The following is a 23747-nucleotide window of genomic DNA, read 5'->3' as shown; positions in this document are numbered from 1 at the left end:
TATAGTAGTTATATTCTTGTATATAGGGGCAGTATTATAGTAGTTATATTCTTGTATATAGGGGCAGTATTATAGTAGTTATATTCTTGTATATAGGGGCAGTATTATAGTAGTTATGTTCTTGTACATAGGGGGCAGTATAAGGGCACATTCACACGTGGCGGAATTGCTGTTGAATTCCACTGCGGACAGTTCACAGTTCTGCAGCAGCCGTTTTTTACCTTTCTTTCTATACATTTTTAGGAAACTTAGTTCAGGTGTTGCGGAATATAAATTAGGCTGCGGTGCAGATTTTTCCCTCCACAGCATGTCTATTACATTGCAGAGAAGAAGCGGAATTTCACTGCAATGCAAAATCTGAAATCTGTGGCAAGTCCGCTGTGATATCTGCAACGTCTGAATTACCTGTCAAATATGCAAATGTTGGTGCAGATTCGTTGCGTAATTGCCCCGAAACTGCACCAACATTTGCAGTGGAAAAATTCCGCCACGTCTGAACATGGCCTTATAGTACTTATATTCTTGTACATAGGGGGCAGTATTATAATATCCAGAGGAAAGAGTACGTAAAATCTCGGCTCCATCTTCAGGCATGATGTGAAGGATATTTATAACAAATAGGAAAGTATTTAGTAAAAAATTGTGTTTAAAACTTTTTATTGTATCAGTGATGCTCTTATCAGTTGCGAGTGGATTTGCCCTTTAAAAACACCTGCAACCAGTAAAGTTGATTCTGATGGAATGGCTCTGATGTTCCCCATCTTTCTGAGTCGTATTTCAGAAGCAGTAAATGATAACAAGTCTCTGGTGCTTGTCAGGATTCATTATCATACTAGCCGTCTGTTAGCTGGAGCAGCAGGCATAAACCTCATCAACAATCCAGATATTACAATTTGTCATAATGGATGACATAAACCTTATGGCCCAGTCATTTCAGAACAGAGCGATGCAGGACAATTATGGAGAGAGAGCGGTATATATGTTATAAGTAGATGATTAAATATTATGTCCTGCAGATTTGATGTAATTTGCCAGGATGGTGTGGAGGGTAAGGGCAAAGCCCCACGTGGCAGAATTGCTCTGGTATTCCGCTGCGGACATTCCGCAGCGTTAATCCGCAGCGGACCCGTTTCTCCATTGCCTTCCACTGCTTTTTAGTAGGGTTCGTTTAGACGATGCGGAAAATTCCGCTGCGGAGCATAGGCTGCGGTGCGGAATTTGGTGTCCGCGGCATACGCTGACTGTGTCGGACTTGTGGTGGACTGTTTGCGGACTCATTGCGGAAGTTCTCCATTGATTTCAGTGGAGATTCTAAATTCCGCAATGAAGTCCGCAGATGTCATGTACATGTTATGTGTGCTGCGGAGCGTATTGGTTTTACTAACATGACATTTCTTTATTCTGGCTGGACCTATGTATTTCTAGGTCTACAGCCAGACTGAGGAAGTCAATGGGGCTCCCGTAATTACGGGTGACTACGTGTGTGCACCCGTAATTACGGGAGTGTTGCTAGGCGACGTCAGTAAATAGTCACTGTCCAGGGTGTTGAAAGAGTTAAGTGATCGGCAGTAACTGTTTCAGCACCCTGGACAGTGACTTCCGATCACAATATACAGCAACCTGTAAAAAAAATAGAAGTTCATACTTACCGAGAACTCCCTGCTTCTTCCTCCAGTCCGGCTTCCCAGGATGACGTTTCAGTCTAAGCGACGGCTGCAGCCAATCACAGGCTGCAGCAGTCACATGGACTGCAGCGTCATCCAGGGAGGTCGGGCTGGATGCCGAAAGTGGGACGCGTCACCAAGACAACGGCCGGGTAAGTATGAATTTCTTTTACTTTTACTAGGGAAAGTGCTGTCCCTTTTCTCTATCCTGCACTGATAGAGAGAAGGGAAGTACTTTCACCTCAATACGCAGCAGCTAGTCCGCATCAATTTACTGCAAATTTTGGGCAGATCCGCCACAGAATCTGCAACGCAGATTCTGTGCGGCATTGATGCGGACAGTTGCGGAAGAAATACGCCACGTGGGGCCATGCCCTTAGGGTACGTTCACAAGCTTAACCAAAAACGTCTGAAAATACGGAGCTCCTATTTACGGCTGTTTTGGGAGCTGTTTTCTATAGAGTCAATTAAAAACGACTCCAAAAACGTCCCAAGAAGTGACCTGCACTTCTTTTTCGCGGCAGTTTTTTTACGCGCCTGTTTTTCAAAACGACCGTCTAAAAAAACGGCCCATCGGAACAGAACACCGTTTTTCCCATTGAAATTGGCAGATGTTTGGAGGAGTTCTGCTTCCAATTTCTCGGCCGTTTTTCGGGCGATCACGGCCCGAAAAACGGCCGAAAATAAACAGTGTGAACATGTACTTAGGGTAAAACGAAACATTGGGGTCAATCAGGACAGAATTGGGACTAGTCAGACTCGAAGGGCAAATTTAACTTAAACGGGTTGTCTTATCAAGAGTACCCCTATTTCAAATGAAGCCGTATGCAGGTCTGGCTTCAGAAAACCCTAAGCAGCTAATATTGCAAGGGAAAGTTGCACTGTCCATACATTTACTGCAAATGTGGAATTACATGCCGGCTTCTGAAATGTATGGCCAACGATGTGATAGGTGGCCAGGCTGCGTCCGCGAGAGAGAGCCCCTCTTTGTTAGCTGTTTTCCTCTTTGGCTAATAGTGGGAGGGTCCTGAGCTGGGTTGCACCCTCTATTACGTCCCTATGCCCTATTAAGACATATAGAAGAGGAGGGGTTGTCCTTTGCCTTTAGGGCAGATTCAGACGAACGTTGCGTTTTTGCGCGCACAAACAACGCAGCGTTTTGCGCACGCAAAAACCACTTGACAGCTGCGTGTGTCATTCGTGTATGATGCGCGGCTGCGTGATTTTCGCGCAGCCGCCATCATAGAGATGAGGCTAGTCGACGCCCGTCACTGTCCAAGGTGCTGAAAGAGCAAACTGATCGGCAGTAACTCTTTCAGCACCCTCGACAGTGAATGGCGAACACAATATCGAGAAACCTGTTAAAAAAAAAGAAAAAGTTCGTACTTACCGAGAACTTCCCTCCCGGCCGTTGCCTTGGTGACGCGTCCTTGGTGACGCGCCTCTCTTGACATCGGGCCCCACCTCCCTGGATGACGCGCCAGTCCATGTGACCGCTGCAGCCTGTGCTTGGCCTGTGATTGGCTGGAGCTGTCACTTGGACTGAATTGTCATCCCGGGAGGTCAGACTGGAGGAAGAAGCCGGGAGTTATCGGTAAGTCAGAACTTCGTTTTTTTTTTACACGTTCATGTATATTGTGATCGGAAGTCACTGTCCAGGGTGCTGAAACAGTTTAACTCTTTCAGCACCCTGGACAGTGACTTTCTCCTGACGTCGCGTACCGGAAAATTTTTTGCCGGGTTTGGCCAAAACGAGTTCGGCCGAACCCGGTGAAGTTCGGTTCGGTTGTCCGGGTTCGCTCATCTCAAAGACACTCCGTTTGGATGTTTGGAAACAGAAAAGCACGTGGTGCTTTTCTGTTTACATTCATCCTTTTGACACCTGGTGCGCTGTTTCAGTCGGTTCGCACGGAAGTGCTTCCGTGCGACCTGCGTGGTTTTCACGCACCCATTGACTTCAATGGGTGCGTGATACGCGAAATACGCGGAGATATTGAGCATGTCGCGCTTTTTGCGCAGCTGACAAACGCTGCGCAAAAAGCACGGACTGTCTGTCTTGTATTGGTCTGTGTGTGGCGCGTGAAAACCACGCGGCCCGCACGGACCGAATACACGTTCGTGTGAATCCCCCCTTAGAGTGAGCTAACATACTACCAAGTTTTTACAAAAACATTTTCAGCCCCCCCAAGAAAATCAAAAGTAAAAAAAATAATAATTAGTGCCGTTTTTTTTGTGATTTTCGCTGTGTTTTTTTTTAGGTCAAAAACTCTGTGGCCCGTTCGATAGTAAATTATTTAAAAAAGGTTACATACATAGCATTTTGGTTTGTGCTGTTTTTGTGCGTTTTTGGGTTAGTGGCATTTTTTTCAAAATGGGCATTTACAAAATGACACACATTAAAAAACTTAAAAAGTTTGTAAAGTCAACGCTAATAAAATCCCTATTAGGCTATATTGCTATTGTTCATTGCGGTGATGGGCAGTATAGCGGTTCTGTATATAAGATGTGAAGTTCTAGGGTCCTGGGTTTGAATCCGACCAAGACAACATCTGCATGGAGTGTGTATGTTCTCTCAATACTTACTTCGGTTTCCCCTTAGTCTTCAGTTTCCTCCCATACTCCAAAAACATCCTGAAAGGCTACAGTAACTAACTTCCTACAAGAATTGTCCCTAATGCATGAGATCCGAAAATTAGGCTGTGATCCCTGCTGTGGACAATCTGTGGACAGGAATATTTCGGCCCTATGTAAATAACAGGGAAAAGTCAATTTGAAGGATAAGTAACAGGCAGATTTAGTGGCCTTTGTTTTGGGTGCAACTTGGAGCTTTAGCTGTATACTCTTACATGTATGCACAATTGTGTGCTCTTCTGTCAGGTGCTAAATATATTTATGTGCTTCTGTTGTCCAAATACTTGATCTATATGATTATCTTTTCTATAGATATCTGCATTTGTTACCACATCACAGGATGTTTATAGTATGGTAGCATATATATTGGATTATTCACGCAGCTCCTCCATACTCTCCTTTTTAACTGTGTGCTATATTGTTTTTATATTTTGATGGCCAATGTGTTATGTATATTTCAATAAAGTTTATTTTATATTGTCATGGTACATGACTTGTGCTATGTGTGTTTCATTTTCTGGATATACTAGTAGTCTTCACAGTCTGGTATAGGTATTGAGATTTAGTGGCGTAGCTATTGGGGGTGCAGAGTAGTCGCATCCGGACCCTGGTACCTGAGGAGGTCCATAGACCTCTCTACCATAAAGAAAGACACCAGTATTATAATAGGCACATGTAGGTAGGGGGCACTGTTTCAAATTTTGCATTGGGCCCAGCAGCTTCAGGTAACGTTTTTAGGTAGATGCATAAGGCTATGTTCACACTCCGTGAGCAAAAATGTTTTTGGAGCTGTTTTTCAATGGAGTCAATGAAAAACGCCTCCAAAAACGTCCTGCACTTCTTTTGACGAGCCGTCATTTTACGCGCCTGAATTACGTCTGAAACCACTGCGTGTGAACATACCCTTACACAGCCATAGCGTTTTATGGAAAGCATTGAGGCTTATTTGAGCAACTGCAAAATGATTCCTCCATCAGATGCTTAAAATGCAAATGACGTCCTCATCACAGCTGAGCCACAAGATGCATCTCATCAGTCAAGTATAAACGATTCATTATTTGTTTAATGTAAATATCCGTGTAAAAAATTCCTGCGATTACAGATTGTTGACTTGTTATAAGCAAGAAAATAAATAATAAACATTACACACAATAAAAACAAATTGCAAAAAAAACAAACCCCTGGTTAAAGCCTCATGCACACGACCGTAAGGATCCGACGGCTAGGGATCACATCCGTAACCGTCCGAAATTGCGGAAGCGCCCATAGTCTTCTGTGGTCGAGCCTGTGTTGCAATTGCAGACAGGAATAGGACAAGCTCTATGTTTTGCGGATCATTTTTACGGCCCAGACACACATCCGTAAATATAAACTTCGGCTGTGTGCATCGGGCCTAAGTGGACAGGAAACATGCGCTATAAATATAGGGAGGAGCAGCTGGAGACATCATGATTCATTTATGTAAGGTGAGTTGACAGAATCCTATTGGTAGTCCTTATTATTGTTCATCGAAAAGTTAAGTTATTTCAGCAATTCAATTAAAAAAGTGTCTCTCGTATATTCTATAGATTCATTACACACAGAGGGATCTATTTCCAGCATTTTTCTCTTTTAATCTTGATGATTATGGGAACAGTTAATGAAAACCCCAAATTTAATGTCTCAGAAAATCTGAATATTATATAAGCCCAATTTCAAAAATGATTTTTTTTTTTTTTAAATATCCTTTTTATTGTCAGTTTTCACATTTTCTTACAAACATTTCACGTAAGGGTATGTTCACACGGCCAAATTTCAGACGTATACGAGGCGTATTATGCCTCGTTTTACGTCTGAAAATACGGCTCCAATACGTCGGCAAACATCTGCCCATTCATTTGAATGGGTTTGCCGACGTACTGTGCAGACGACCTGTTATTTACGCGTCGTCGTTTGACAGCTGTCAAACGACGACTCGTAAAAATACAGCCTCGTCAAAAGAAGTGCAGGACACTTATATACATTATATGCAGGACACTTATATACATTACATGCAGGACACTTATATACATTATATGCAGGGCACTTATATACATTATATGCAGGACACTTCTTTCAGACGTTTTTGGAGCTGTTTTCTCATAGACTCCAATGAAAACAGCTCCAAAAACGAGTTGGTAAAAAAATGAGTTGGTAAAAATGCGAGTTGGTAAAAAAACGTCTGAAAAGCAGGGTCTGTTTTCCCTTGAAAACAGCTCTGGATTTTCAGACGTTTTGGTTGACTACGTGTGAACGTACCCTAAGAGTTACATCATGAGTGCGCAGCACTCAACTGTCATGGGATTAACTTTTAAATTAAATTCAACATAACATATAAACACACCAACATAGAAACATGGCATAATTGTCGATCTTCAGATGGACCAAACAAACATGACTCCCCCAACTCCAACACCACCTAGATCATCAATGAGTTTCCACTCATCCTTTCTCCCCCAGCTGGCTTACAGTTGCATCCTCCCTAAAACGCCTGCCAAGAGCTGCGTGCAGTACCACTTTGTGTACTGGAAAGGCCTAACAATTTCCGCTATTTCGGCTGCTGTACATTGCGTTTCTATAAATACTTGCCACTTATCAAATAGCTTCTTAGTTCCCGTTTCCTTCCGCCTTTCCACCTCCACCCTCTCAAGAACCAATAACTGTTTCAGCCGTGACACAATCAATTCTAAGCCCGGCATGTCTGCCTCTAACCAGTGACTCAGGAGGCATCTCAAAGCTACCAGTAGAATCGTGTGCACCAACACGGGAGGTGATCTTACTCCTCGAGCACCCTCTTCCTCTGGCGGCCGCGCTTGATGGAATAGTAGCGCTTGAGGCGTCATTGGGAGATTCGTTTTCCAATGGTCCTTAATATATTTCTGTACCATAACCCAAAATCGTTTCGTATGTACACACCCCCACACTCCATGCCACAAATTCGTCAGTGGTGTATTGCACTTGGGACAACTTGTAATGCGATCAGGGAAAGATTGTGAGGGCAAGATATTAAAGCCATATATAGCTGCATGCATCAACTTGAAATAGGTTTCCCTCCAGCTCTCATTTATCACACTCTTCCGTACCGTCTCCCAACCCCCCAGTATGGTCTCTCCTATATCTGGATCCTGAGTCCACCGTTCCCAGCTTTTAAAACTAATCCTTAATTGCGGACGAACAAAACCCTCTCTCAATGCTCTATACATTCCTGAAATGGTCGCCCGCCCAGTTGTTGGACCTATGACTTCATCCAGAGTGTGCGTAGTAGCTTCCTTACTCAAATCCCTGAGCCTGGAGGTACAAAATGTTCGTACCTGAAGTACTTGCAAAAAATTGACTCTATCTACTATGGGTCTGAGTTTAGCGGTGATTTCCTCCCCAGTTAACCACCTCTTTTCCTCTGCATGCATAAGATCCCCTGCGCTACCAATGCCTACCCTCCCCCATGAGGCAATTCCGTCCCCCTTGTCCATTCCCGGTAAAAACTCCGGATGACCGCTCAACGGCATATACTTCGATAACAGGTGGGGTAACCCAAACTGCTTACGTACCACTTTCCAAGCTAGAACTGTATCTCTCAATACAATGGAGGTTTTGAGACGGCACGGAAGAGAAGCGATTCTACAATGTAACAAAGCTTTCAGGTTCCAAGGTGAAGCATACTCCCCTTCCAGATCTAAATTGGAATAATTACTTGTTTCATGAAGCCAATCTACTACATGACGCATAAGACAGACCACGTTATAACCCCTGACATTCGGAAAGTTCACACCCCCTTCTTGTTTGCCCATCATGAACTTGGTGAGTGCTATGCGCGGCCTTTTTCCTGCCCATATAAATTTAGTGAATGAAGCCGTCAATTTCGAGACATCCACATGCTTCAATAAGAGAGGTAGCGTTTGAAAGGGGTATAGCAATCTAGGAAAACTAACCATCTTGATCAGATGACATCTTCCCAAGAGGGACAACGGCAATTGGCCCCATCTAGTGAGTTCCGCTTGTATTTTTTTAATTAACGGGGGATAATTTAAGCCATACAGAGTGTCTGGTACCCTCCCTATTTTGATACCCAGATAGGTAATGCAGTGTTCCACTGGTGATATCCCGCAACCCAAGGATTGCCAAAAGGTCTTTGGCAATGGCCTGCCCAACTCCAGCAGTTCGCTCTTAGCTATATTGACTTTGTATCCCGAGCATTGCCCAAATTCCTGCAAAAATTGAAAAACCTTCCCTAAATGCTCCTGAGGGTTTGACATAAAAAGTATGACATCATCAGCGAACAGGGCTAATTTCACTGCACAAGATCCCACTTGAATGCCTCTGAACATATCCGATTCCTCCAAGAATCTGGCCATAGGTTCCAGTGCTAGATTGAATAGCAGGGGCGACAAGGGGCAACCCTGTCGTGTTCCTTTATGTAATTGGAAGGGATCTGATAGGAACCCCGAGGAATGAACGCGTGCTTGCGGGCTAGTGTAGACTCCCTTCAGGAAGACCCGGAAATCTCCCTGAATGTTCATTTTGTCTAGCACCATCCCCAGCCATTCCCATTGTATGTTATCAAAGGCTTTCTCTGCGTCTAGCGCTAAAAGTGCCGGCCTGGTACCTGGCTGGGGATCGTGCCTGACTGTTTCTAGCACCGTCAATACCTTGCGTAAATTTGTCACTGCAGCCCTGCCCTTTACAAAGCCTACCTGAGATTTTCCCACCAGTATGGGTAGATACATAGCCAGTCGATTGGCCAAAATTTTTGTGACCAATTTCTGATCTTGATCTATCAGCGAGATGGGGCGGTACGACCCCGGGTCAAGAGGATTCTTCCCCTTCTTGGGTAACACCTTTATATGCGCTACCTTGGCCTCTGCTGGTAAAGCTCCCGTTCCTAGTAAAGTATTATAATATGCCACCAAGGTAGGGCTGATTTCTTCTCTCAGAGATTTGAAAAACTCCCCTGTGAATCCATCCGGACCCGGGGCCTTTACGTTAGATAATGTTTTAATGGCGCTCCAAACTTCCTCTAGTGTAATCTCCGCGCTCAAATGGCCATTCTGCTCCTGGGTAAGCCCTGGCAACTTCACCTTCTCCAAAAATTCCCTCCCTTTTTGGAGATCTATGGGTGTTTCTGAGTAAAGGGCTTGGTAATATTTACTTAATATGGTATTGATTTTTTTTGGGTGCGAGGTAGGAGTTCCGTTTGATTCTTTAAGTGTTGAAATATGTGCCGGTGCATACCTCCCCTTTGCTAACCGCGCTAATAATTTGCCCGCCTTATTGCCGAAACGCATTAAATCAGCATCAAATTGGGACCGGTAAATACTCTCTCTTTTGTCTAACCATTGATCAAACTGTCGCTTGGCTTCCTTCCATTCCTCCCCCAATAGCATTGATGGCGAATGTAGGAATGCTATGTACGCACGCCGTAATCTGTCGCTCGCTGCCTTGTATCTTTCGGTCGTCTTACGTTTAAGATTAGACATATACTGCATGATTTTCCCTCTTATTACCGCCTTGGCTGTACGCCAATACAATGACGGTTCCGAACGATGCGCTACATTATCCCCATCGAATTCCATCCACCACCCCTTAAGCTTCTGTGTAAAGCCCTCATCCTTTGCCAGAAAAGCGGGAAACCTCCAGATAAAATCCGTTCCTCTAGCTACTGTGTCAGCCAATGTAATGGTAACCGGAGCATGGTCCGAAATAACTAAATCTTCAATTGCCGCTTCACGTAAACGTCGCGCCATTGCGTCACTAACTAACAAATAATCAATACGCGACCATGACTGATGAACATGAGAGAAATGTGTATATTCCCGTGCATCTGGGTGTAGACTCCTCCACGCATCTATTAGGGCCGTGTGTCTTAAAAAGTCGGGCAAGATCTTATCTCTATTTCTCTGCGAACTAGTCCCTGCGCTCCTATCCTCCTTTGAAGACCTTACAGTGTTAAGGTCTCCCCCTAAAATCAAAAACCTAGTGCGATCCTGCTGGAGTTGGGTTTCCAAGTGACCAAAAAAACCAGTGTTAACCGTATTTGGGCCATACACATTATGAATACTGATGGTTTCCCCTGCATGCTCCATCACTAGATGGATCCAACGGCCCTCGTCATCCCGCTCCTGGGACACCAGCGTAAACGCAAAGTTTTTATGTACCAGAATTATAACTCCCGCCTTACCCTCCCTTGCCGACGAGCCAAAAACCTGACCCACCCAGAACTTTTGCAAATACTTAAACTCCGGCTCGGATAGGTGAGTTTCCTGCAATAGGGCCACATCAGGATGCAATCGTTTCATGTGCCTTAAAAGTTTGGTCCGTTTCTGTGGGGATCTCAGCCCTTTAACGTTCCAAGAAACTATTTTCATGTTATTGGACCGTGTTTAAGATGAGCTAAAGTGCCTAAAAGTCGTGTGGAGTCCAGGGAGTCAGATCCGTCTTTTCCCAAGAGCCATGTACAAACATTAACATTAACATCATAACCAAACCCTGGCTTGTAAGCCAGAACCAACAAGGCCAACCATCCCTTACCTAACAAAATCATAAAATCACCTGCGGCAAGGGTTAGCAGTCCCTTAAAGGGAATGTGTTGCCAGAAAAACATGTTTTTTTTTTAAAAATTAAACATTTAGTGTGTGGGTGATTAAACATTGTTCAAATTTTTTTTATTTTTTTGCACGAGTCCATGTAATATTATAAATTATTTCTAATTTATAATACTACCCATTTTTGGTCACTAGATGGAGCTGTTCCCAAAATTGCAGCATTGCAACATTGGGTTAAAAGCCCTCGCTCTAGTGAGCTCTCAGCATCCCCCCCTCCTTTATCCTGGCTAGTGCCGGGATAAACGAGGGGTTTGAAAGGTTTAACCTCCTACACTGTGTGTCGCCATTTTTTGAGGTAACCCACAGTGTAGTAGGTTTACATACAGTAGTAAACACACACAAACACTAACATACATTGAAATCTCTTACCTGCTCCTGCCGCCGCGGCTCCCTCCGGCCCGTCCGCTCCCTTTGCTGCCGCTGTTCCATGTGCACAAGTCCGGAAGCCGCGACCGGAAGTAGTAATATTACTGTCCGGCCGCGACTTCCGGTCCACAGGAAAATGGCGCCGGACGGCGCCAATTTCGAATAGGACTGTGTGGGAGCGGCGCATGCGCAGTTCCCACACAGACGCCGTACACGGCAGTCAATGGGACGGGAGCCGTTCGCAGTCCCTATGGGACTGTGGCTGCCGTATTCCATGTCTGTGTGTGCCGTTAATCGACACACACAGAAATGGAACAAAAAATGGCAGCCCCCATAGGGAAGAAAAAGTGTAAAAATAAGAAACAGTAAAACACAAACACACAAATGAAAATAAACGTTTTTATTAAAGCACTAACATCTTTAACATATAAAAAAATAATTTGTGATGACACTGTTCCTTTAATACCCACTGGTGTATGTGACTTCACTTTTTTCTGTTATGCCAGAACGCGCCCCTCCCTCCCCCTCCCCCCCCAGCCTGCCTATATGGCTCCTTCCATGAGGAAGTAACACCTGCCCTTGCCCCCTCAGTACCTCTTTGTCGCCTGCGCACCCTTATGTACCTTCCCTTATCATTACTTTAACAGCCTAGAGTCCGTTAGGATTGCATCCTCACATTTCCCTATGAACCTTGCTTCGCTTCAAGGTTTCCCTACCTCCGTGCCCCCTATCTCCTACCACAATTTCCCTCAGTCTGCCATTGTAACAGATAACACTAATCCCTTGCATGGGGGAGGCATTGTATCACTCCCGGTCAATCCCGCCCACCAGGGACAATCTCAGATCCTGATCTAACTCCCTCACAAATATCTTGCAGTGAAAAAGCAGGGAAATATCAGAATGCATATACTTCAACCTTGATAACATTGTAGCATTGTAACAATAGGTCAACTATTGACCGGTACATAGTGCTGTATAAGACTGCAAAATATCCCCCTCAATAACTTTCAGATTATCTGTAAACTTATCTGTATCTGGTCGGAATCTGCAATTGGTCTACAGCGTCCACAAAATCACATCAGCTTAAATAAAATGCGCCAAAAAGGACTTCGTCCGTCAATCAGGAGACGTGGATCGGGTGCGGTCCCGTGTTCGCCTCTGCGGCTTCGGAGAGTCCCCTCTATTTCCGGCTCGACCCCCCCGGGATCTTCCAGGTGTGGGCATTAAGGCTTCTGCCCAGGTACGCTCCATATTTAGCCGGTTCCTTTTGTCTTCTCTTGACTTGCGTTGCGGACTATGTACTGGACTGTGACGCTCCTCTTGCTGTGATCTGTTCCCACAAAGCTCCGCAAGTGCGTCCTCCGCTTCCTGTGGAGTGGTGAAAACCTTGTTCCGCCCGTTCTCTTGAAACACCCGCAGGATGGCTGGGTACTGCAGGCTAAAGCGTATTCTCGCTTGGAACAGCGCGGTGCAGATCTTGCTGAAAGCCCGCCTTCGTTTTGCAACCTCCGCCGAGAAATCCTCAAATAGTAGCACTTTCATGCCCATTATTTCCAAAGGACGCGATCTGCTGCGGAAAGCTTTCATGAGTGCCACCTTGTCATTGTAATCCAACAGTTTGAAGATCACTTGTCTGGGACGATGTGAATTATGGTCAGCTGTTGCTGGGAGGTTTCTGGGGTCCGGCCCCACTCTATGCGCCCTCTCCACCCGGCAGGGACGGGGGAGACCTAAGGCTTCCGGCAATGTCCTCTCACACACTCGCTGCAAATCAGCAGATATCACCGCTTCTTTCAGCCCCACCAGTCGCAGGTTGCTCCTCCTGGAGCGGTTTTCCAGATCCTCCACCTTGTCCCCCAACTGCGCAGTAACAGACAGCACCCCTTTGAGTTTGGATTGCAGGCGTTCATTTTCATCCTCCAGCAGCGTCATACGCTGTTCTAACTCATCAGCTCTGATAGTGACTTGTGCCAGCTCCGCATGCACGCGGTTTAGAGAATCTTGCACCGTTTTTTCCAGCGCCTTTTGCAGGTCTGGCGCTATCTGTTTGGCTACTTCACGGGCCAGGGTTACATAGTCAATGGCTACTGGAAGAGCGGACAGTACATGCTCTGCCGGGCTTGAAAGCTGGGACTGATGGTGCTGCAGCTCATCTTCCTGTGTGTATAGCAGGGTCGCAGTGGCGGGAAGCGCCGCCATCTTACCTCCCTTTACCACGGCCGCGGCTGATTCCTCCATGGCTGGCTTCTGCGCGCTTCTGAGGAGGTACCTGTCCATACAGGCACCACCGATGATGTTGCCGTGTGCAGGGCTGGTGACTTCCCCGCTGATTATCGTCGCCGTAGCGACTATTGCGAGCTTACAGGCTGGACGGGAGCGGGAGCTCAGTCACTCGCGTCCTGCATCCCCAGCGCCGGAACCGGAAGTCCCAAAAATGATTTTTAATACCGAAATGTTGGTCTATTGAAAAGTATGTCCAGTATCTGCCCCCAATACTTGGTCTGGGCTCCGACCCTGCATGAATTACTGCATCAATGCGCCGTGGCATGGAGGCGATCAGCATGTGGCACGGCTGAGGTGTTATCAATGCTGCGGGGCATGGAGGCGATCAGCATGTGGCACGGCTGAGGTGTTATCAATGCTGTGTGGCATGGAGGCGATCAGCATGTGGCACGGCTGAGGTGTTATCAATGCTGCGTGGCATGGAGGCGATCAGCCTGTGGCACTGCTGAGGTGTTATCAATGCTGCGTGGCATGGACGCGATCAGACTGTGGCACGGCTGAGGTGTTATCAATGCGGCGTGGCATGGAGGCGATCAGCCTGTGGCACTTCTGAGGTGTTATCAATGCGGCGTGGCATGGAGGCGATCAGCCTGTGGCACTGCTGAGGTGTTATCAATGCGGAGTGGCATGGAGGCGATCAGCCTGTGGCACTGCTGAGGTGTTATCAATGCGGAGTGGCATGGAGGCGATCAGCCTGTGGCACTGCTGAGGTGTTATCAATGTGGCGTGGCATGGAGGCGATCAGCCTGTGGCACTGCTGAGGTGTTATCAATGCGACGTGGCATGGAGGCGATCAGCCTGTGGCACTGCTGAGGTGTTATCAATGCCACGTGGCATGGAGGCGATCAGCCTGTGGCACTGCTGAGGTGTTATCAATGTGGCGTGGCATGGAGGTGATCAGCCTGTGGTACTACTGAGGTGTTATGGAAGCCCAGGTTGCTTTGATATCGGCCTTCAGCTCGTTTGCATTGTTGGGTCTGATGTCTCATCTTCCTCTTGACAATACCCTATAGATTCTCTATGGGGTTTAGGTCAGGCGAGTTTGCTGGCCAATGAAGTGCAGTGATACTGTGGTTATTACACCAGGTATTGGTACTGTTGGCAGGGTGGGCAGGTGCCAAGTCCTGCTGGAAAATGAAATCAGCATCTCCATAAAGCTGTCAGCAGAGGGAGGCATGAAGTGCTGGGAAATGTCCTGCTAGACGCTGCGCTGACTCTGGACTTGATATAACACAGTGGACCAACACCAGCAGATGACACGGCCCCCAAACCATCACTGACTGCGGAAACTTCACACTGGACTGCAAGCCACTTGGATTGACGCCTCTCCACTCTTCCTCCAGACTCCGGGACCGAGATTTCCAAATGAAATGCAAAATTGACTTTCATCTGAAAACAGGACTTTGGACACTGAGCATTAGTGCTGCTCCACTGTGTTATATCAGGTCCAGAGTCAGCGCAGCGTCTAGCAGGAGATTCCCCAGCACTTCATGCTTCCCTCTGCTGACAGCTTTATGGAGATGTTCAGTGTGATTGGTGCAACTTTCTAAATAGTTTTTATTAAAAATTATTTTTACTTTGTGAGATACAGTTCTCTATTCAGAGCATCTGTATCTCACAAAGTAAAAATAATTTTTAATACAAAACTATTTAAAAAGTTGCACTAATCACACTGACTGATCTGTTTATTAAACAAAAATAAAAAAATAGCCCTTCAAAGGTCTAGATAGTATTTAGGCCTCATGCACACGACCGTAGTGGTGTGCACGGCCATGATTTTTGGCTCGGACGGCCGCGGAGTGTCACCCGCGGGCCACCTGTAAATCGCTGTCCGTGCACATGGCCGCGTGCATTCATTTCTATGAGCCTGGACCGCAAAACACGGCCGTAATAAGACATGTCCCGTCTTTTTGCGGTCCAGGCTCCTGGGCGACGCACGGACCGTGGAAACCCCGGTCGTGTGCGTGGGCCCATAGAAATGAATGGGACCACAATTTACCCGCAGATTTGCGAGTGAATTGCGGCTGCAAAAACACGTTCGTGTGCGTGGGGCCTTAATAAATGAAACATTGTAATATATCTAATATATATAAGGGTCACCTCCCAGCAGCTTGTACTCCCACTTTCCCTTTTTGCAGGCTCTCAATAAAAGTTCACAAACCCCCTCAATCACAGTAAATAGTATAAAGAGGGGAGCTGAAAACAGCTCCGTATTTTACAGCTGTGTGAACATAGCCTGAATGTAGCATTGAACCTCAGGTCGGCCACTCATAAATGTATAGCGGAGATATAAGAGGAGCTGCTGAAGTCATTTACCTGGAAAACATGAGATAAAGTAGTGATTCGGACATGGATCATTCTAGTCCGCCTCTCCCCAGGCAGAAATGGCTGATAACAGTGAGCAAAAGATTGCATTCAACTTCACAGCCAACACAAATAATATATATTATAGGTTAAACCATACACAAAATCAGATTACCAGTGCTAGTCTGAGAGCTGCTGGTAAAAGAGGAAAAGTTACGATATCACCTCCATTAGGCTGGGTTCACACATTGCGTATTTTTTTTGCAGAAGTTTAGTTGCGGAATCCGCAAACCCCATTCACTTGCAAAATATCTTAAAAAATCTTTTATGCAAAGGGTAAAATGCACGACTATATCCGCAACAAAATCTGCAACTAAATCCGCATGTAACACATGTCTGTATGACAAATCTGTCAGCGATCTATTCTACTGTCTCCATTCCAGAAATAATGATTTTTAAGATTCCGGTAAATCTGTGACAACCCCTCTGGGAGCTGCTGTTATGGCAGCCATATTGGTTGTCACTCTGCATTTCTAGAAAAAGATATAACTATGAGACTCATGATTAAGATTGAAGAAAGCCATTAATGGAAAAAGGAGATTTTTGGGGGGTTGGGGGTGCATTTACTAATAGTGGGAGGGTCTTGGGTCTTAAAGGGGTTGTCCAGGATTAGAAAAACATGGCTTCTTTCTTCCAAAAACAGTACCACACCTGTCCATTGGTTGTGTCTGGTATTGCATCATCTCCATTGATGTGAATCGGACTAAGCTGCAATACCACTCACAACCCATGGACAGGTGTGGTGCTATTTTTGGAAGAAAGCAGCCATGTTGTTTTTTAATCCTGGACAACCTATTTAAAAATGCGAAAAAGTAAAAAAAAATTCTTCTAACAATTATAGGGGTTGTCCAGAGCGGAAAGACGCTAACAAAGAGCGTTCATTTTAACCCCTTCCCCACATCTGCCGTATATATATGGCGCAGGTTGAGATGGGGAATATGGAGCAGGCACATGGGCTGGGCCTGCTCCATAGAACGAGCATGTCGGCTGGGATCCCTCTTGTTTAACCCCTTAGATGCCACGGTCAAAAGAGACCGCGTCATCTAAGTGGTTAGAAAGGGGGTGGCCTCAAGTGACGTTGCATCGCCCCCCCCCCCCACGCGACGCAATCCCGCGGGCTTGATGGTTGGCTTGGCAGACTAATGAAGGCCCTCAGGTCTGCCATTTTTGAAGTGGCCAGTATGTAATACTGCATTTACCCTGCAGGAGCAATGTATGGCCAATCAGCCGTTATCACCGGGGGTTCAGATACTGGACCCACGGCAATCAGCCCACCACAGACCAGCTTCAATTTAGAAAGCGGGAAACAACCCCTTCAAAAAATTTTAGGGCAATAAAAATAATCTGGAGGTGGTCTCGGCGTCAAGGATTTTACCAGAAATGCAGCAAATTGTTCTTATTAGGGTATGTTCACACGGCCTATTTACGGACGTAATTCGGGCGTTTTTGCCCCGAATTACGTCTGAAAATAGCGCCTCAATTTCGCTGACAAACATCTGCCCATTGAAAGCAATGGGCAGACGTTTGTCTGTTCACACGAGGCGTATATTTACGCACCGCTGTCAAATGACGGCACGTAAATAGACGCCCGCGTAGAAGAAGTGACCTGTCACTTCTTTGGCCGTAATTGGAGCCGCTATTCATTGACTCCAATGAATAGCAGCGCTAATTACGGCCGTAATTGACGCGGCGTTCAAGCGCCTGCACATGCCGGTACGGCTGAAATTACGGGGATGTTTTCAGGCTGAAACATCCCCGTAATTTCAGCCGTTACGGACCCCCGCCGTGTGAACATACCCTTATAGTTGTCACTATCTTGTGCTTACAGATACCTGTTCTCCAATCTCATGGTAATGGTCCAGCTTGCAGCCATGCGGACACAAGGTGAGGCTCTTACTTATCGATGCAGAATATACAGTTGTTTTTCTGAGCGTCTGACAAAGAAGGAAACAAATTGCTGTTATCTGTGGATTCTCTTTGGCATTTTCTTTTTGAACATTATGAGCAGCTCGTTATCACTTTCCTCTGAATGCTTTTCTCTACATCTATATTTAAATGGCAACTTGTCATCTTTGCACATTTGCAGCTACTTAGACACTTCAGCTTTACCTGCTATGATTGCAGGAAAAGAATTGTGTACTTGATGGCAATAACTAAAATATTTCTCCGTGTGCAGAGGCTTTAAAAGGTTATTCCCGTCTCATAAAGTAATGGCATATTGCTAGGATATGTCATGACTTTCTGATCAGTGGGGGTCCGATCTCTTAGACACCCACCAAATCTGAGAATGAAGAAGGGTCTGCAGCGCTGTTAGGCTATGTTCACACAGGGCGGATACGCTGCATAAATGCACACAGCGTATCCCCCCTGGTCTCCGCAGGGAATTCCGGCCCAAAAAAAAACGCACCAAATTGCAGTGCAGTTTTTCGGCCAGAATATCCGCTGCGGAAAATTGCATGTAAAAATAAATAAATTCATCCTTACCCTCTGACGTCCTGCAGCCCGACCTCCTGGGATGACATTTAATTCCATGTGACCGCTGCAGCTTGTGATTGCTGCAGCGGTCACAGGGGAAGAAACGTTATCCCAGGAGGCTGGACCGGACGAAGAACAGAATTCTGGGTATCCGAAATTGTAGCTTTTCCAACACAGTAATCTATTCCTGGACAACCCCTTTAAGACCCAAGACCACCCCTCCCACTATTTGTAAATGCACCCTCAACCCCCCAAAAAAATCTCCTTTTTCCATTAATGGCTTTCTTCAATCTTAATCATGAATTCAATGGGGAAAACCCGCAAGAAACAAAGCAGCGATTACGCTAATGCAATTGACATGCTCCGGATTTTAAAAAAAACACTGCAAGTAAATTTCTGGGTGTTTTTTCCGCTTATCATTTACGCAGCGTGTGGAGGAGATTTGTTCATATCTCATCCACTCTGCTGCTACTGTATTATGCTGCGGATGTCTCCATATCCTAACATTGGGGAAAACACAGCAATTTACGCACAATTTTCTGCCGTAAAAAACAGAGGAAATGGTGTGTTTTTGCCACAGCGGAAAGCCGGGAGACTGTCATACACATTAGACAGGGCCGCACCGTCCATGAGGCGAGGTGAGCATCTCGCCTCAGGCGGCGGCCTGCTGCCTCTCTGAGGGGGCGGCGGCACCACTGAAAACTGCCACCGCCACCCCCTTCTGCACTAATTGTACCTGCATCTATAGAACGCAGGTACAATTACACATTCCGTGCCCGACCATTCAGCAGCTTACAATGATGCTGATTGGCACGGCAGAATGACTTGCCCCACCAGTCAGCGCCTTTCGACAACGCGAACCGCTTCCATTGTTGAAAGGCGCTGATTGACGGGGCAAGTCATTCTGTCTGCCAATCAGCGCCTTTCAACGATGCAAGTGGCGCGATTACGTCATCATGTCGCTTGCATCATTCAGCCCGAGCAGACCTTCTCAGAAAAGAGCAGGTCTGCATTGACACAGGACGACGCGGAAATGGGATCAAGGTGAGTATGTAATGTTGTTTTTTTCTTTAAAAAGTGTGCGTCACATTATCTACAGGAGGGGAGGGCTATATGTTGGGCACAATCTACAGGGGGGCTATATGTAGGGAACTATTTACAGGGGAGCTATGTGAGGCACAATATACAGGGGGCTGTATGTGGGGCATTATATACAGGGGGCTATATGTGAGGCACTATATACAGGGGGCTATATGTGAGACACTATATACAGGGGGCTATATGTGGGTAATTATATACAGAGGGCTATATGTGAGGCACTATATACAGGAGGGCTGTATGTGAGGCACTATTTTCAATGGGGCTATATGTGGGGCACTATCTACATGGGGCTATATGTGGGGCACTATCTACAGAGGGGCTATATGTAGGGCATTATCTATAGGGGGATCTATGTAGGGCACTATCTATGGGGAGCACTATCTACAGAGGGCTCTATGGGGGCACTATCTGCAGGGAGAACTGTGTGTGTGGAACACAGTGTAAGGTGATATTATAATCAGGGGCAGTGTATGGTGCTATTATAATTAGATGTGCAGTGTATGGCACTATTATATTTAGGGCATAGTGTGTGGCATCATGAGAATTTTATCTTCATTTATAGGTGCAGACATCTGCGCAGAAAACTGCAGAAATGGGCTGTGGCCGGGAGAAGTCGTCATAGAGGTCTGGACTGAGGGAGAAGAAAAGAGAAAAAGAACTAAAATCTTAGATAGTCACCGGTGAGTCACTTAATGTAAATGTTTATTCTGCCTATAATCAGCAATGTAGTCACTGTATAATCTGCAGTGAGATGATAGTTGGTATGATTTTTTTTGTGAAACAGCAACTCCCAGCATATCCTTACCATTGTTCGGACCATGCTGGGAGCTGTAGTTTAACGCCGTACAAACATATACGGCAGGGGTTGCACTAAATTTTGCTGTATTTGTGTTGGTGCTGTATTTATGTACTGAGCTTGGTTGTGATGCTGTTTATATGTACTGAGCTTTGTTCTGGTGTTGTATATATGTACTGAGCTTGGTTCTGGTGCTGTATTTATGTGCTGAGCTTGTTCGGGAGTTGTATTTGTGCACTGAACTTTGTTCTGGTGCTGTATTTATGTATTGAGGTTTGTTCTGGGGCTGCATATATGTAAGTAGCTTAGTTCTTGTGCTGTATATATGTACTGAGCTTGGTTCTGGTGCTGTATATATGTACTGAGCTTGGTTCTGGTGCTGTATATATGTATGAGCTTTGTTCTGGTGCTGTATATATGTACTGAGCTTTTTTCTGGTGTTGTATATATGTACTGAGCTTGGTTCTGGTGCTGTATATATGTACTGAGCTTCGTTCTTGTGTTGTATATATGTACTGAGCTTGGTTCTGGGGTTGTATATATGTACTGAGCTTGGTTCTAGAGTTGTATATATGTACTGAGCTTTGTTCTGGTGCTGTATATATGTACTGAGCTTGGTTCTTGTGTTGTATATATGTACTGAGCTTGGTTCTGGGGTTGTATATATGTACTGAGCTTGGTTCTAGAGTTGTATATATGTACTGAGTTTTGTTCTGGTGCTGTATATATGTACTGAGCTTGATTCTTGTGCTGTAAATATGTAATGAGCTTTGTTCTGGTGCTGTATATATGTACTGAGCTTGGTTCTGGAGCCGTATATGTCAGATATTGGTTCCGGAGCTGTAATTATATAGAATATATTTCTAATAACAAATTGTTTTCAATTCATTGTATCTTTAATGGGAACTGGTCAGGTAATTTTTACCCCTTGAACCGCCACCATGCGGTAGTACATGACCTGACAATATTTCCAAACATTCCCCTGTAGGTTTTTTTCAGATTGAGCAAAATCGATAAAATCAACTTTTAAAATGACGCACGCTATATGCTAGTTACTCATTAAAGGATCATGGGGCGGTGCCGCTATGCTGAAGAGTCACATAGTCCTGACTCCTGACTTCAACTTTCCATGTTTGATTGACATCGCCCTGGCTGTTAGGCCTCATGCACACTTCCATCACCATTTTCACGCCCGTTTCTCACGGATCTGTGTGTCCGTTATGGTATCCATGTGGTTTCCGTGTGTACTCCGTCTCTGTTCCCTGTTTCCGTTTCAAACGTATGTTGTGCTTCCGTTTGGCTTCTGTGTTTCCGTTAAAAAAAAAACTAAAGGTATTGAACTTTATTTGAACTTGTCCCAATCTGTGAACTTTGGCACGCCCTGCCATTGCTAGGGCAACGGATCCGTCAAAAAAGGACCGGACACGGAAGCCTTCCGTGTGCCGTCCGTTTTTTTTGACGAACCCATTGACTTCCATGGGCCCCAAGGTCACGGAATCGCTGACCAAAATAGGACATGCTCTACTTTTGACGGAACGGAACAACGGATCCGTCAAAATAACGGAAGTGTGCATGGACCCATTGAAATGGATGGGTTCAGGGTGCCATCAGTGACAAAAACGGAGAGCACCCTGATGGAAAAAACTGAAGTGGGCATGAGGCCTTATATATCACTACCAGTCTCCTCCAACTTTCTCGGATGCGCTTGTACTACTTGTGCACGCACCGATTTGTTTCCTAGGTTGTAGTAGATATAAGATTGTTTGTCTTTGGTGATTAAACACAACAACCATCGATGCAAATATATTGACTGACGAGCTGGGTGAAAATATTACAGCACTGCTTGTTTTGGGTTAAGTCTTCATGAGGTAAACGTACATCAGCTCATTGCACAAGGTCTCCGCATCGTGTCCTCTTTTGTCAAAGTCTGATATAATCAAAGACTACAAGACACAAGGCCCCGAAGTCTTTTCTAGGAGGCCTTCATCAAAGCCACATACACGGAATAGCTTCCTATGAAGATTTTACATTTAAAATGTCTTTATATTAAAGCGCGTCTTTTCCACAAAATCAAAGCTAAGCTCGTCTCGTACTATCGCTATGTGCTGCATATTCTGCCGATGTCAGCCAGTTATGCTACAGACCTCTTCTCCGTCTTGTAGCTCGGCCCAGGAAGAAAACATTTCTAGCAGCCACGGAGAACTCGTTTAGTCACAGAGTCACCCAAGCTTCTGAGAAATGCATAACCCCTTCCATCTCCTCCTTGTCTTATTGTGGCTTAATTTTTACACTGAATTGAATACATTGTCTGGTCTATGGAGGCATGTGAATGAAAAGCTCAAAAAAAAAAACATGGGGAGGGATTTATCAGAAGAGGTACAAAAGAAAAGTGGAGTTGTTGCCCATAGCAACCCATATCCCCATAATGTTACAACACAGTATTTTGTGTAAACGGAGATGTGCTGCCGACATGATGGAAATGTATGGGGGCGAATGATCGTAGTAATGGTCGTTCGTCCCTATACATTTTCGATCATACCTCCTTGTGAAAGGAGCAAACGAGTGCCGATCGACAAACTGTCTCGTCGATCAGCGCTCGTTTTCAGAGCCCGCATCGGGCTGTGTTCAAGGAACTTCCCCCGTAGCAACCAATCAGGGCTCAGTTTTCATTTCATAAGCTGCTCTGGAAGAATAAGGGTATGTGCACACAGGCCGAAAACGGCAGAAAAATGGACGGAAAATCGGAAGTAGAATGCCTCCAAACATCTGCCCATTGATTGCAATGGGAAAAACGGCGTTCTATTACTATGGGCCGTTTTTTTACGCAGCCGTTTTTAAAAACGTCCGCGTAAAAAAACGACCGCTAAAAAGAAATGCAGGTCACTTCTTGGGACGTGTTGGGACACGTTTTTCATTGACTCTATTGAAAACAGCTCCAAAAACAGCCGTAAAAAACGCAGCGAGAAACTCTGCAATAAACGCGAGTGGCTTAAAAAACGTATGAAAATCAGGAGCTGTTTTCCCTTGAAAACAGCTCCGTATTTTCGGACGTTTTTGAGTTTGCGTGTGAACATAGCCTAAGGGTACATTCACACGCTTAACAAAAAACGTCTGAAAATACGGAGCTCATTTCAGAGAAAACAGCCTCTGATTTTCAGGCGTTTTTGAAGCTGAAAATGAAATTTGGAGCTTCTTTTGAGGCTTCTTTTCAGGCGTTTTTTGAGGCGCGGAAACCGCTCGGCGAAACTCGTCAAAAACTGTCCGAAAATGCCTTCCATTGATTTCAAAGGGAGACGGAGGCGGTTTTCTCCCGGGAGAGGTAAAACCGCCTCGCGGGAGAAAGAAGGGACATGCCCTATCTTCGCACGTTTACGCCTCTGACCTCCCATTGACATCAAACGCCCCGAAATACGGATGAAAACACTGCATGTGAACATACCCCACGCAGTG

General features: G+C 45.5%; 1 long non-coding RNA gene across 1 annotated transcript in view; it reads right to left on the bottom strand.

The window, feature by feature from the left end:
* Nucleotides 1–23747, bottom strand: part of LOC142655278 (uncharacterized) — a 36901-nt gene that overhangs the window by 7093 nt on the left and 6061 nt on the right. Inside the window, exon 2 of the long non-coding RNA XR_012849460.1 lies at nucleotides 17758–17859. This is a non-coding gene — a long non-coding RNA (uncharacterized LOC142655278). The remainder of the gene's footprint in view (nucleotides 1–17757; nucleotides 17860–23747) is intronic.

This window comes from Rhinoderma darwinii, chromosome 6 (genome assembly GCF_050947455.1).
Source record: "Rhinoderma darwinii isolate aRhiDar2 chromosome 6, aRhiDar2.hap1, whole genome shotgun sequence".
Taxonomy (NCBI): Eukaryota; Metazoa; Chordata; class Amphibia; order Anura; family Rhinodermatidae; genus Rhinoderma; species Rhinoderma darwinii.
This window is presented reverse-complemented; position numbering and strand designations above follow the sequence as displayed.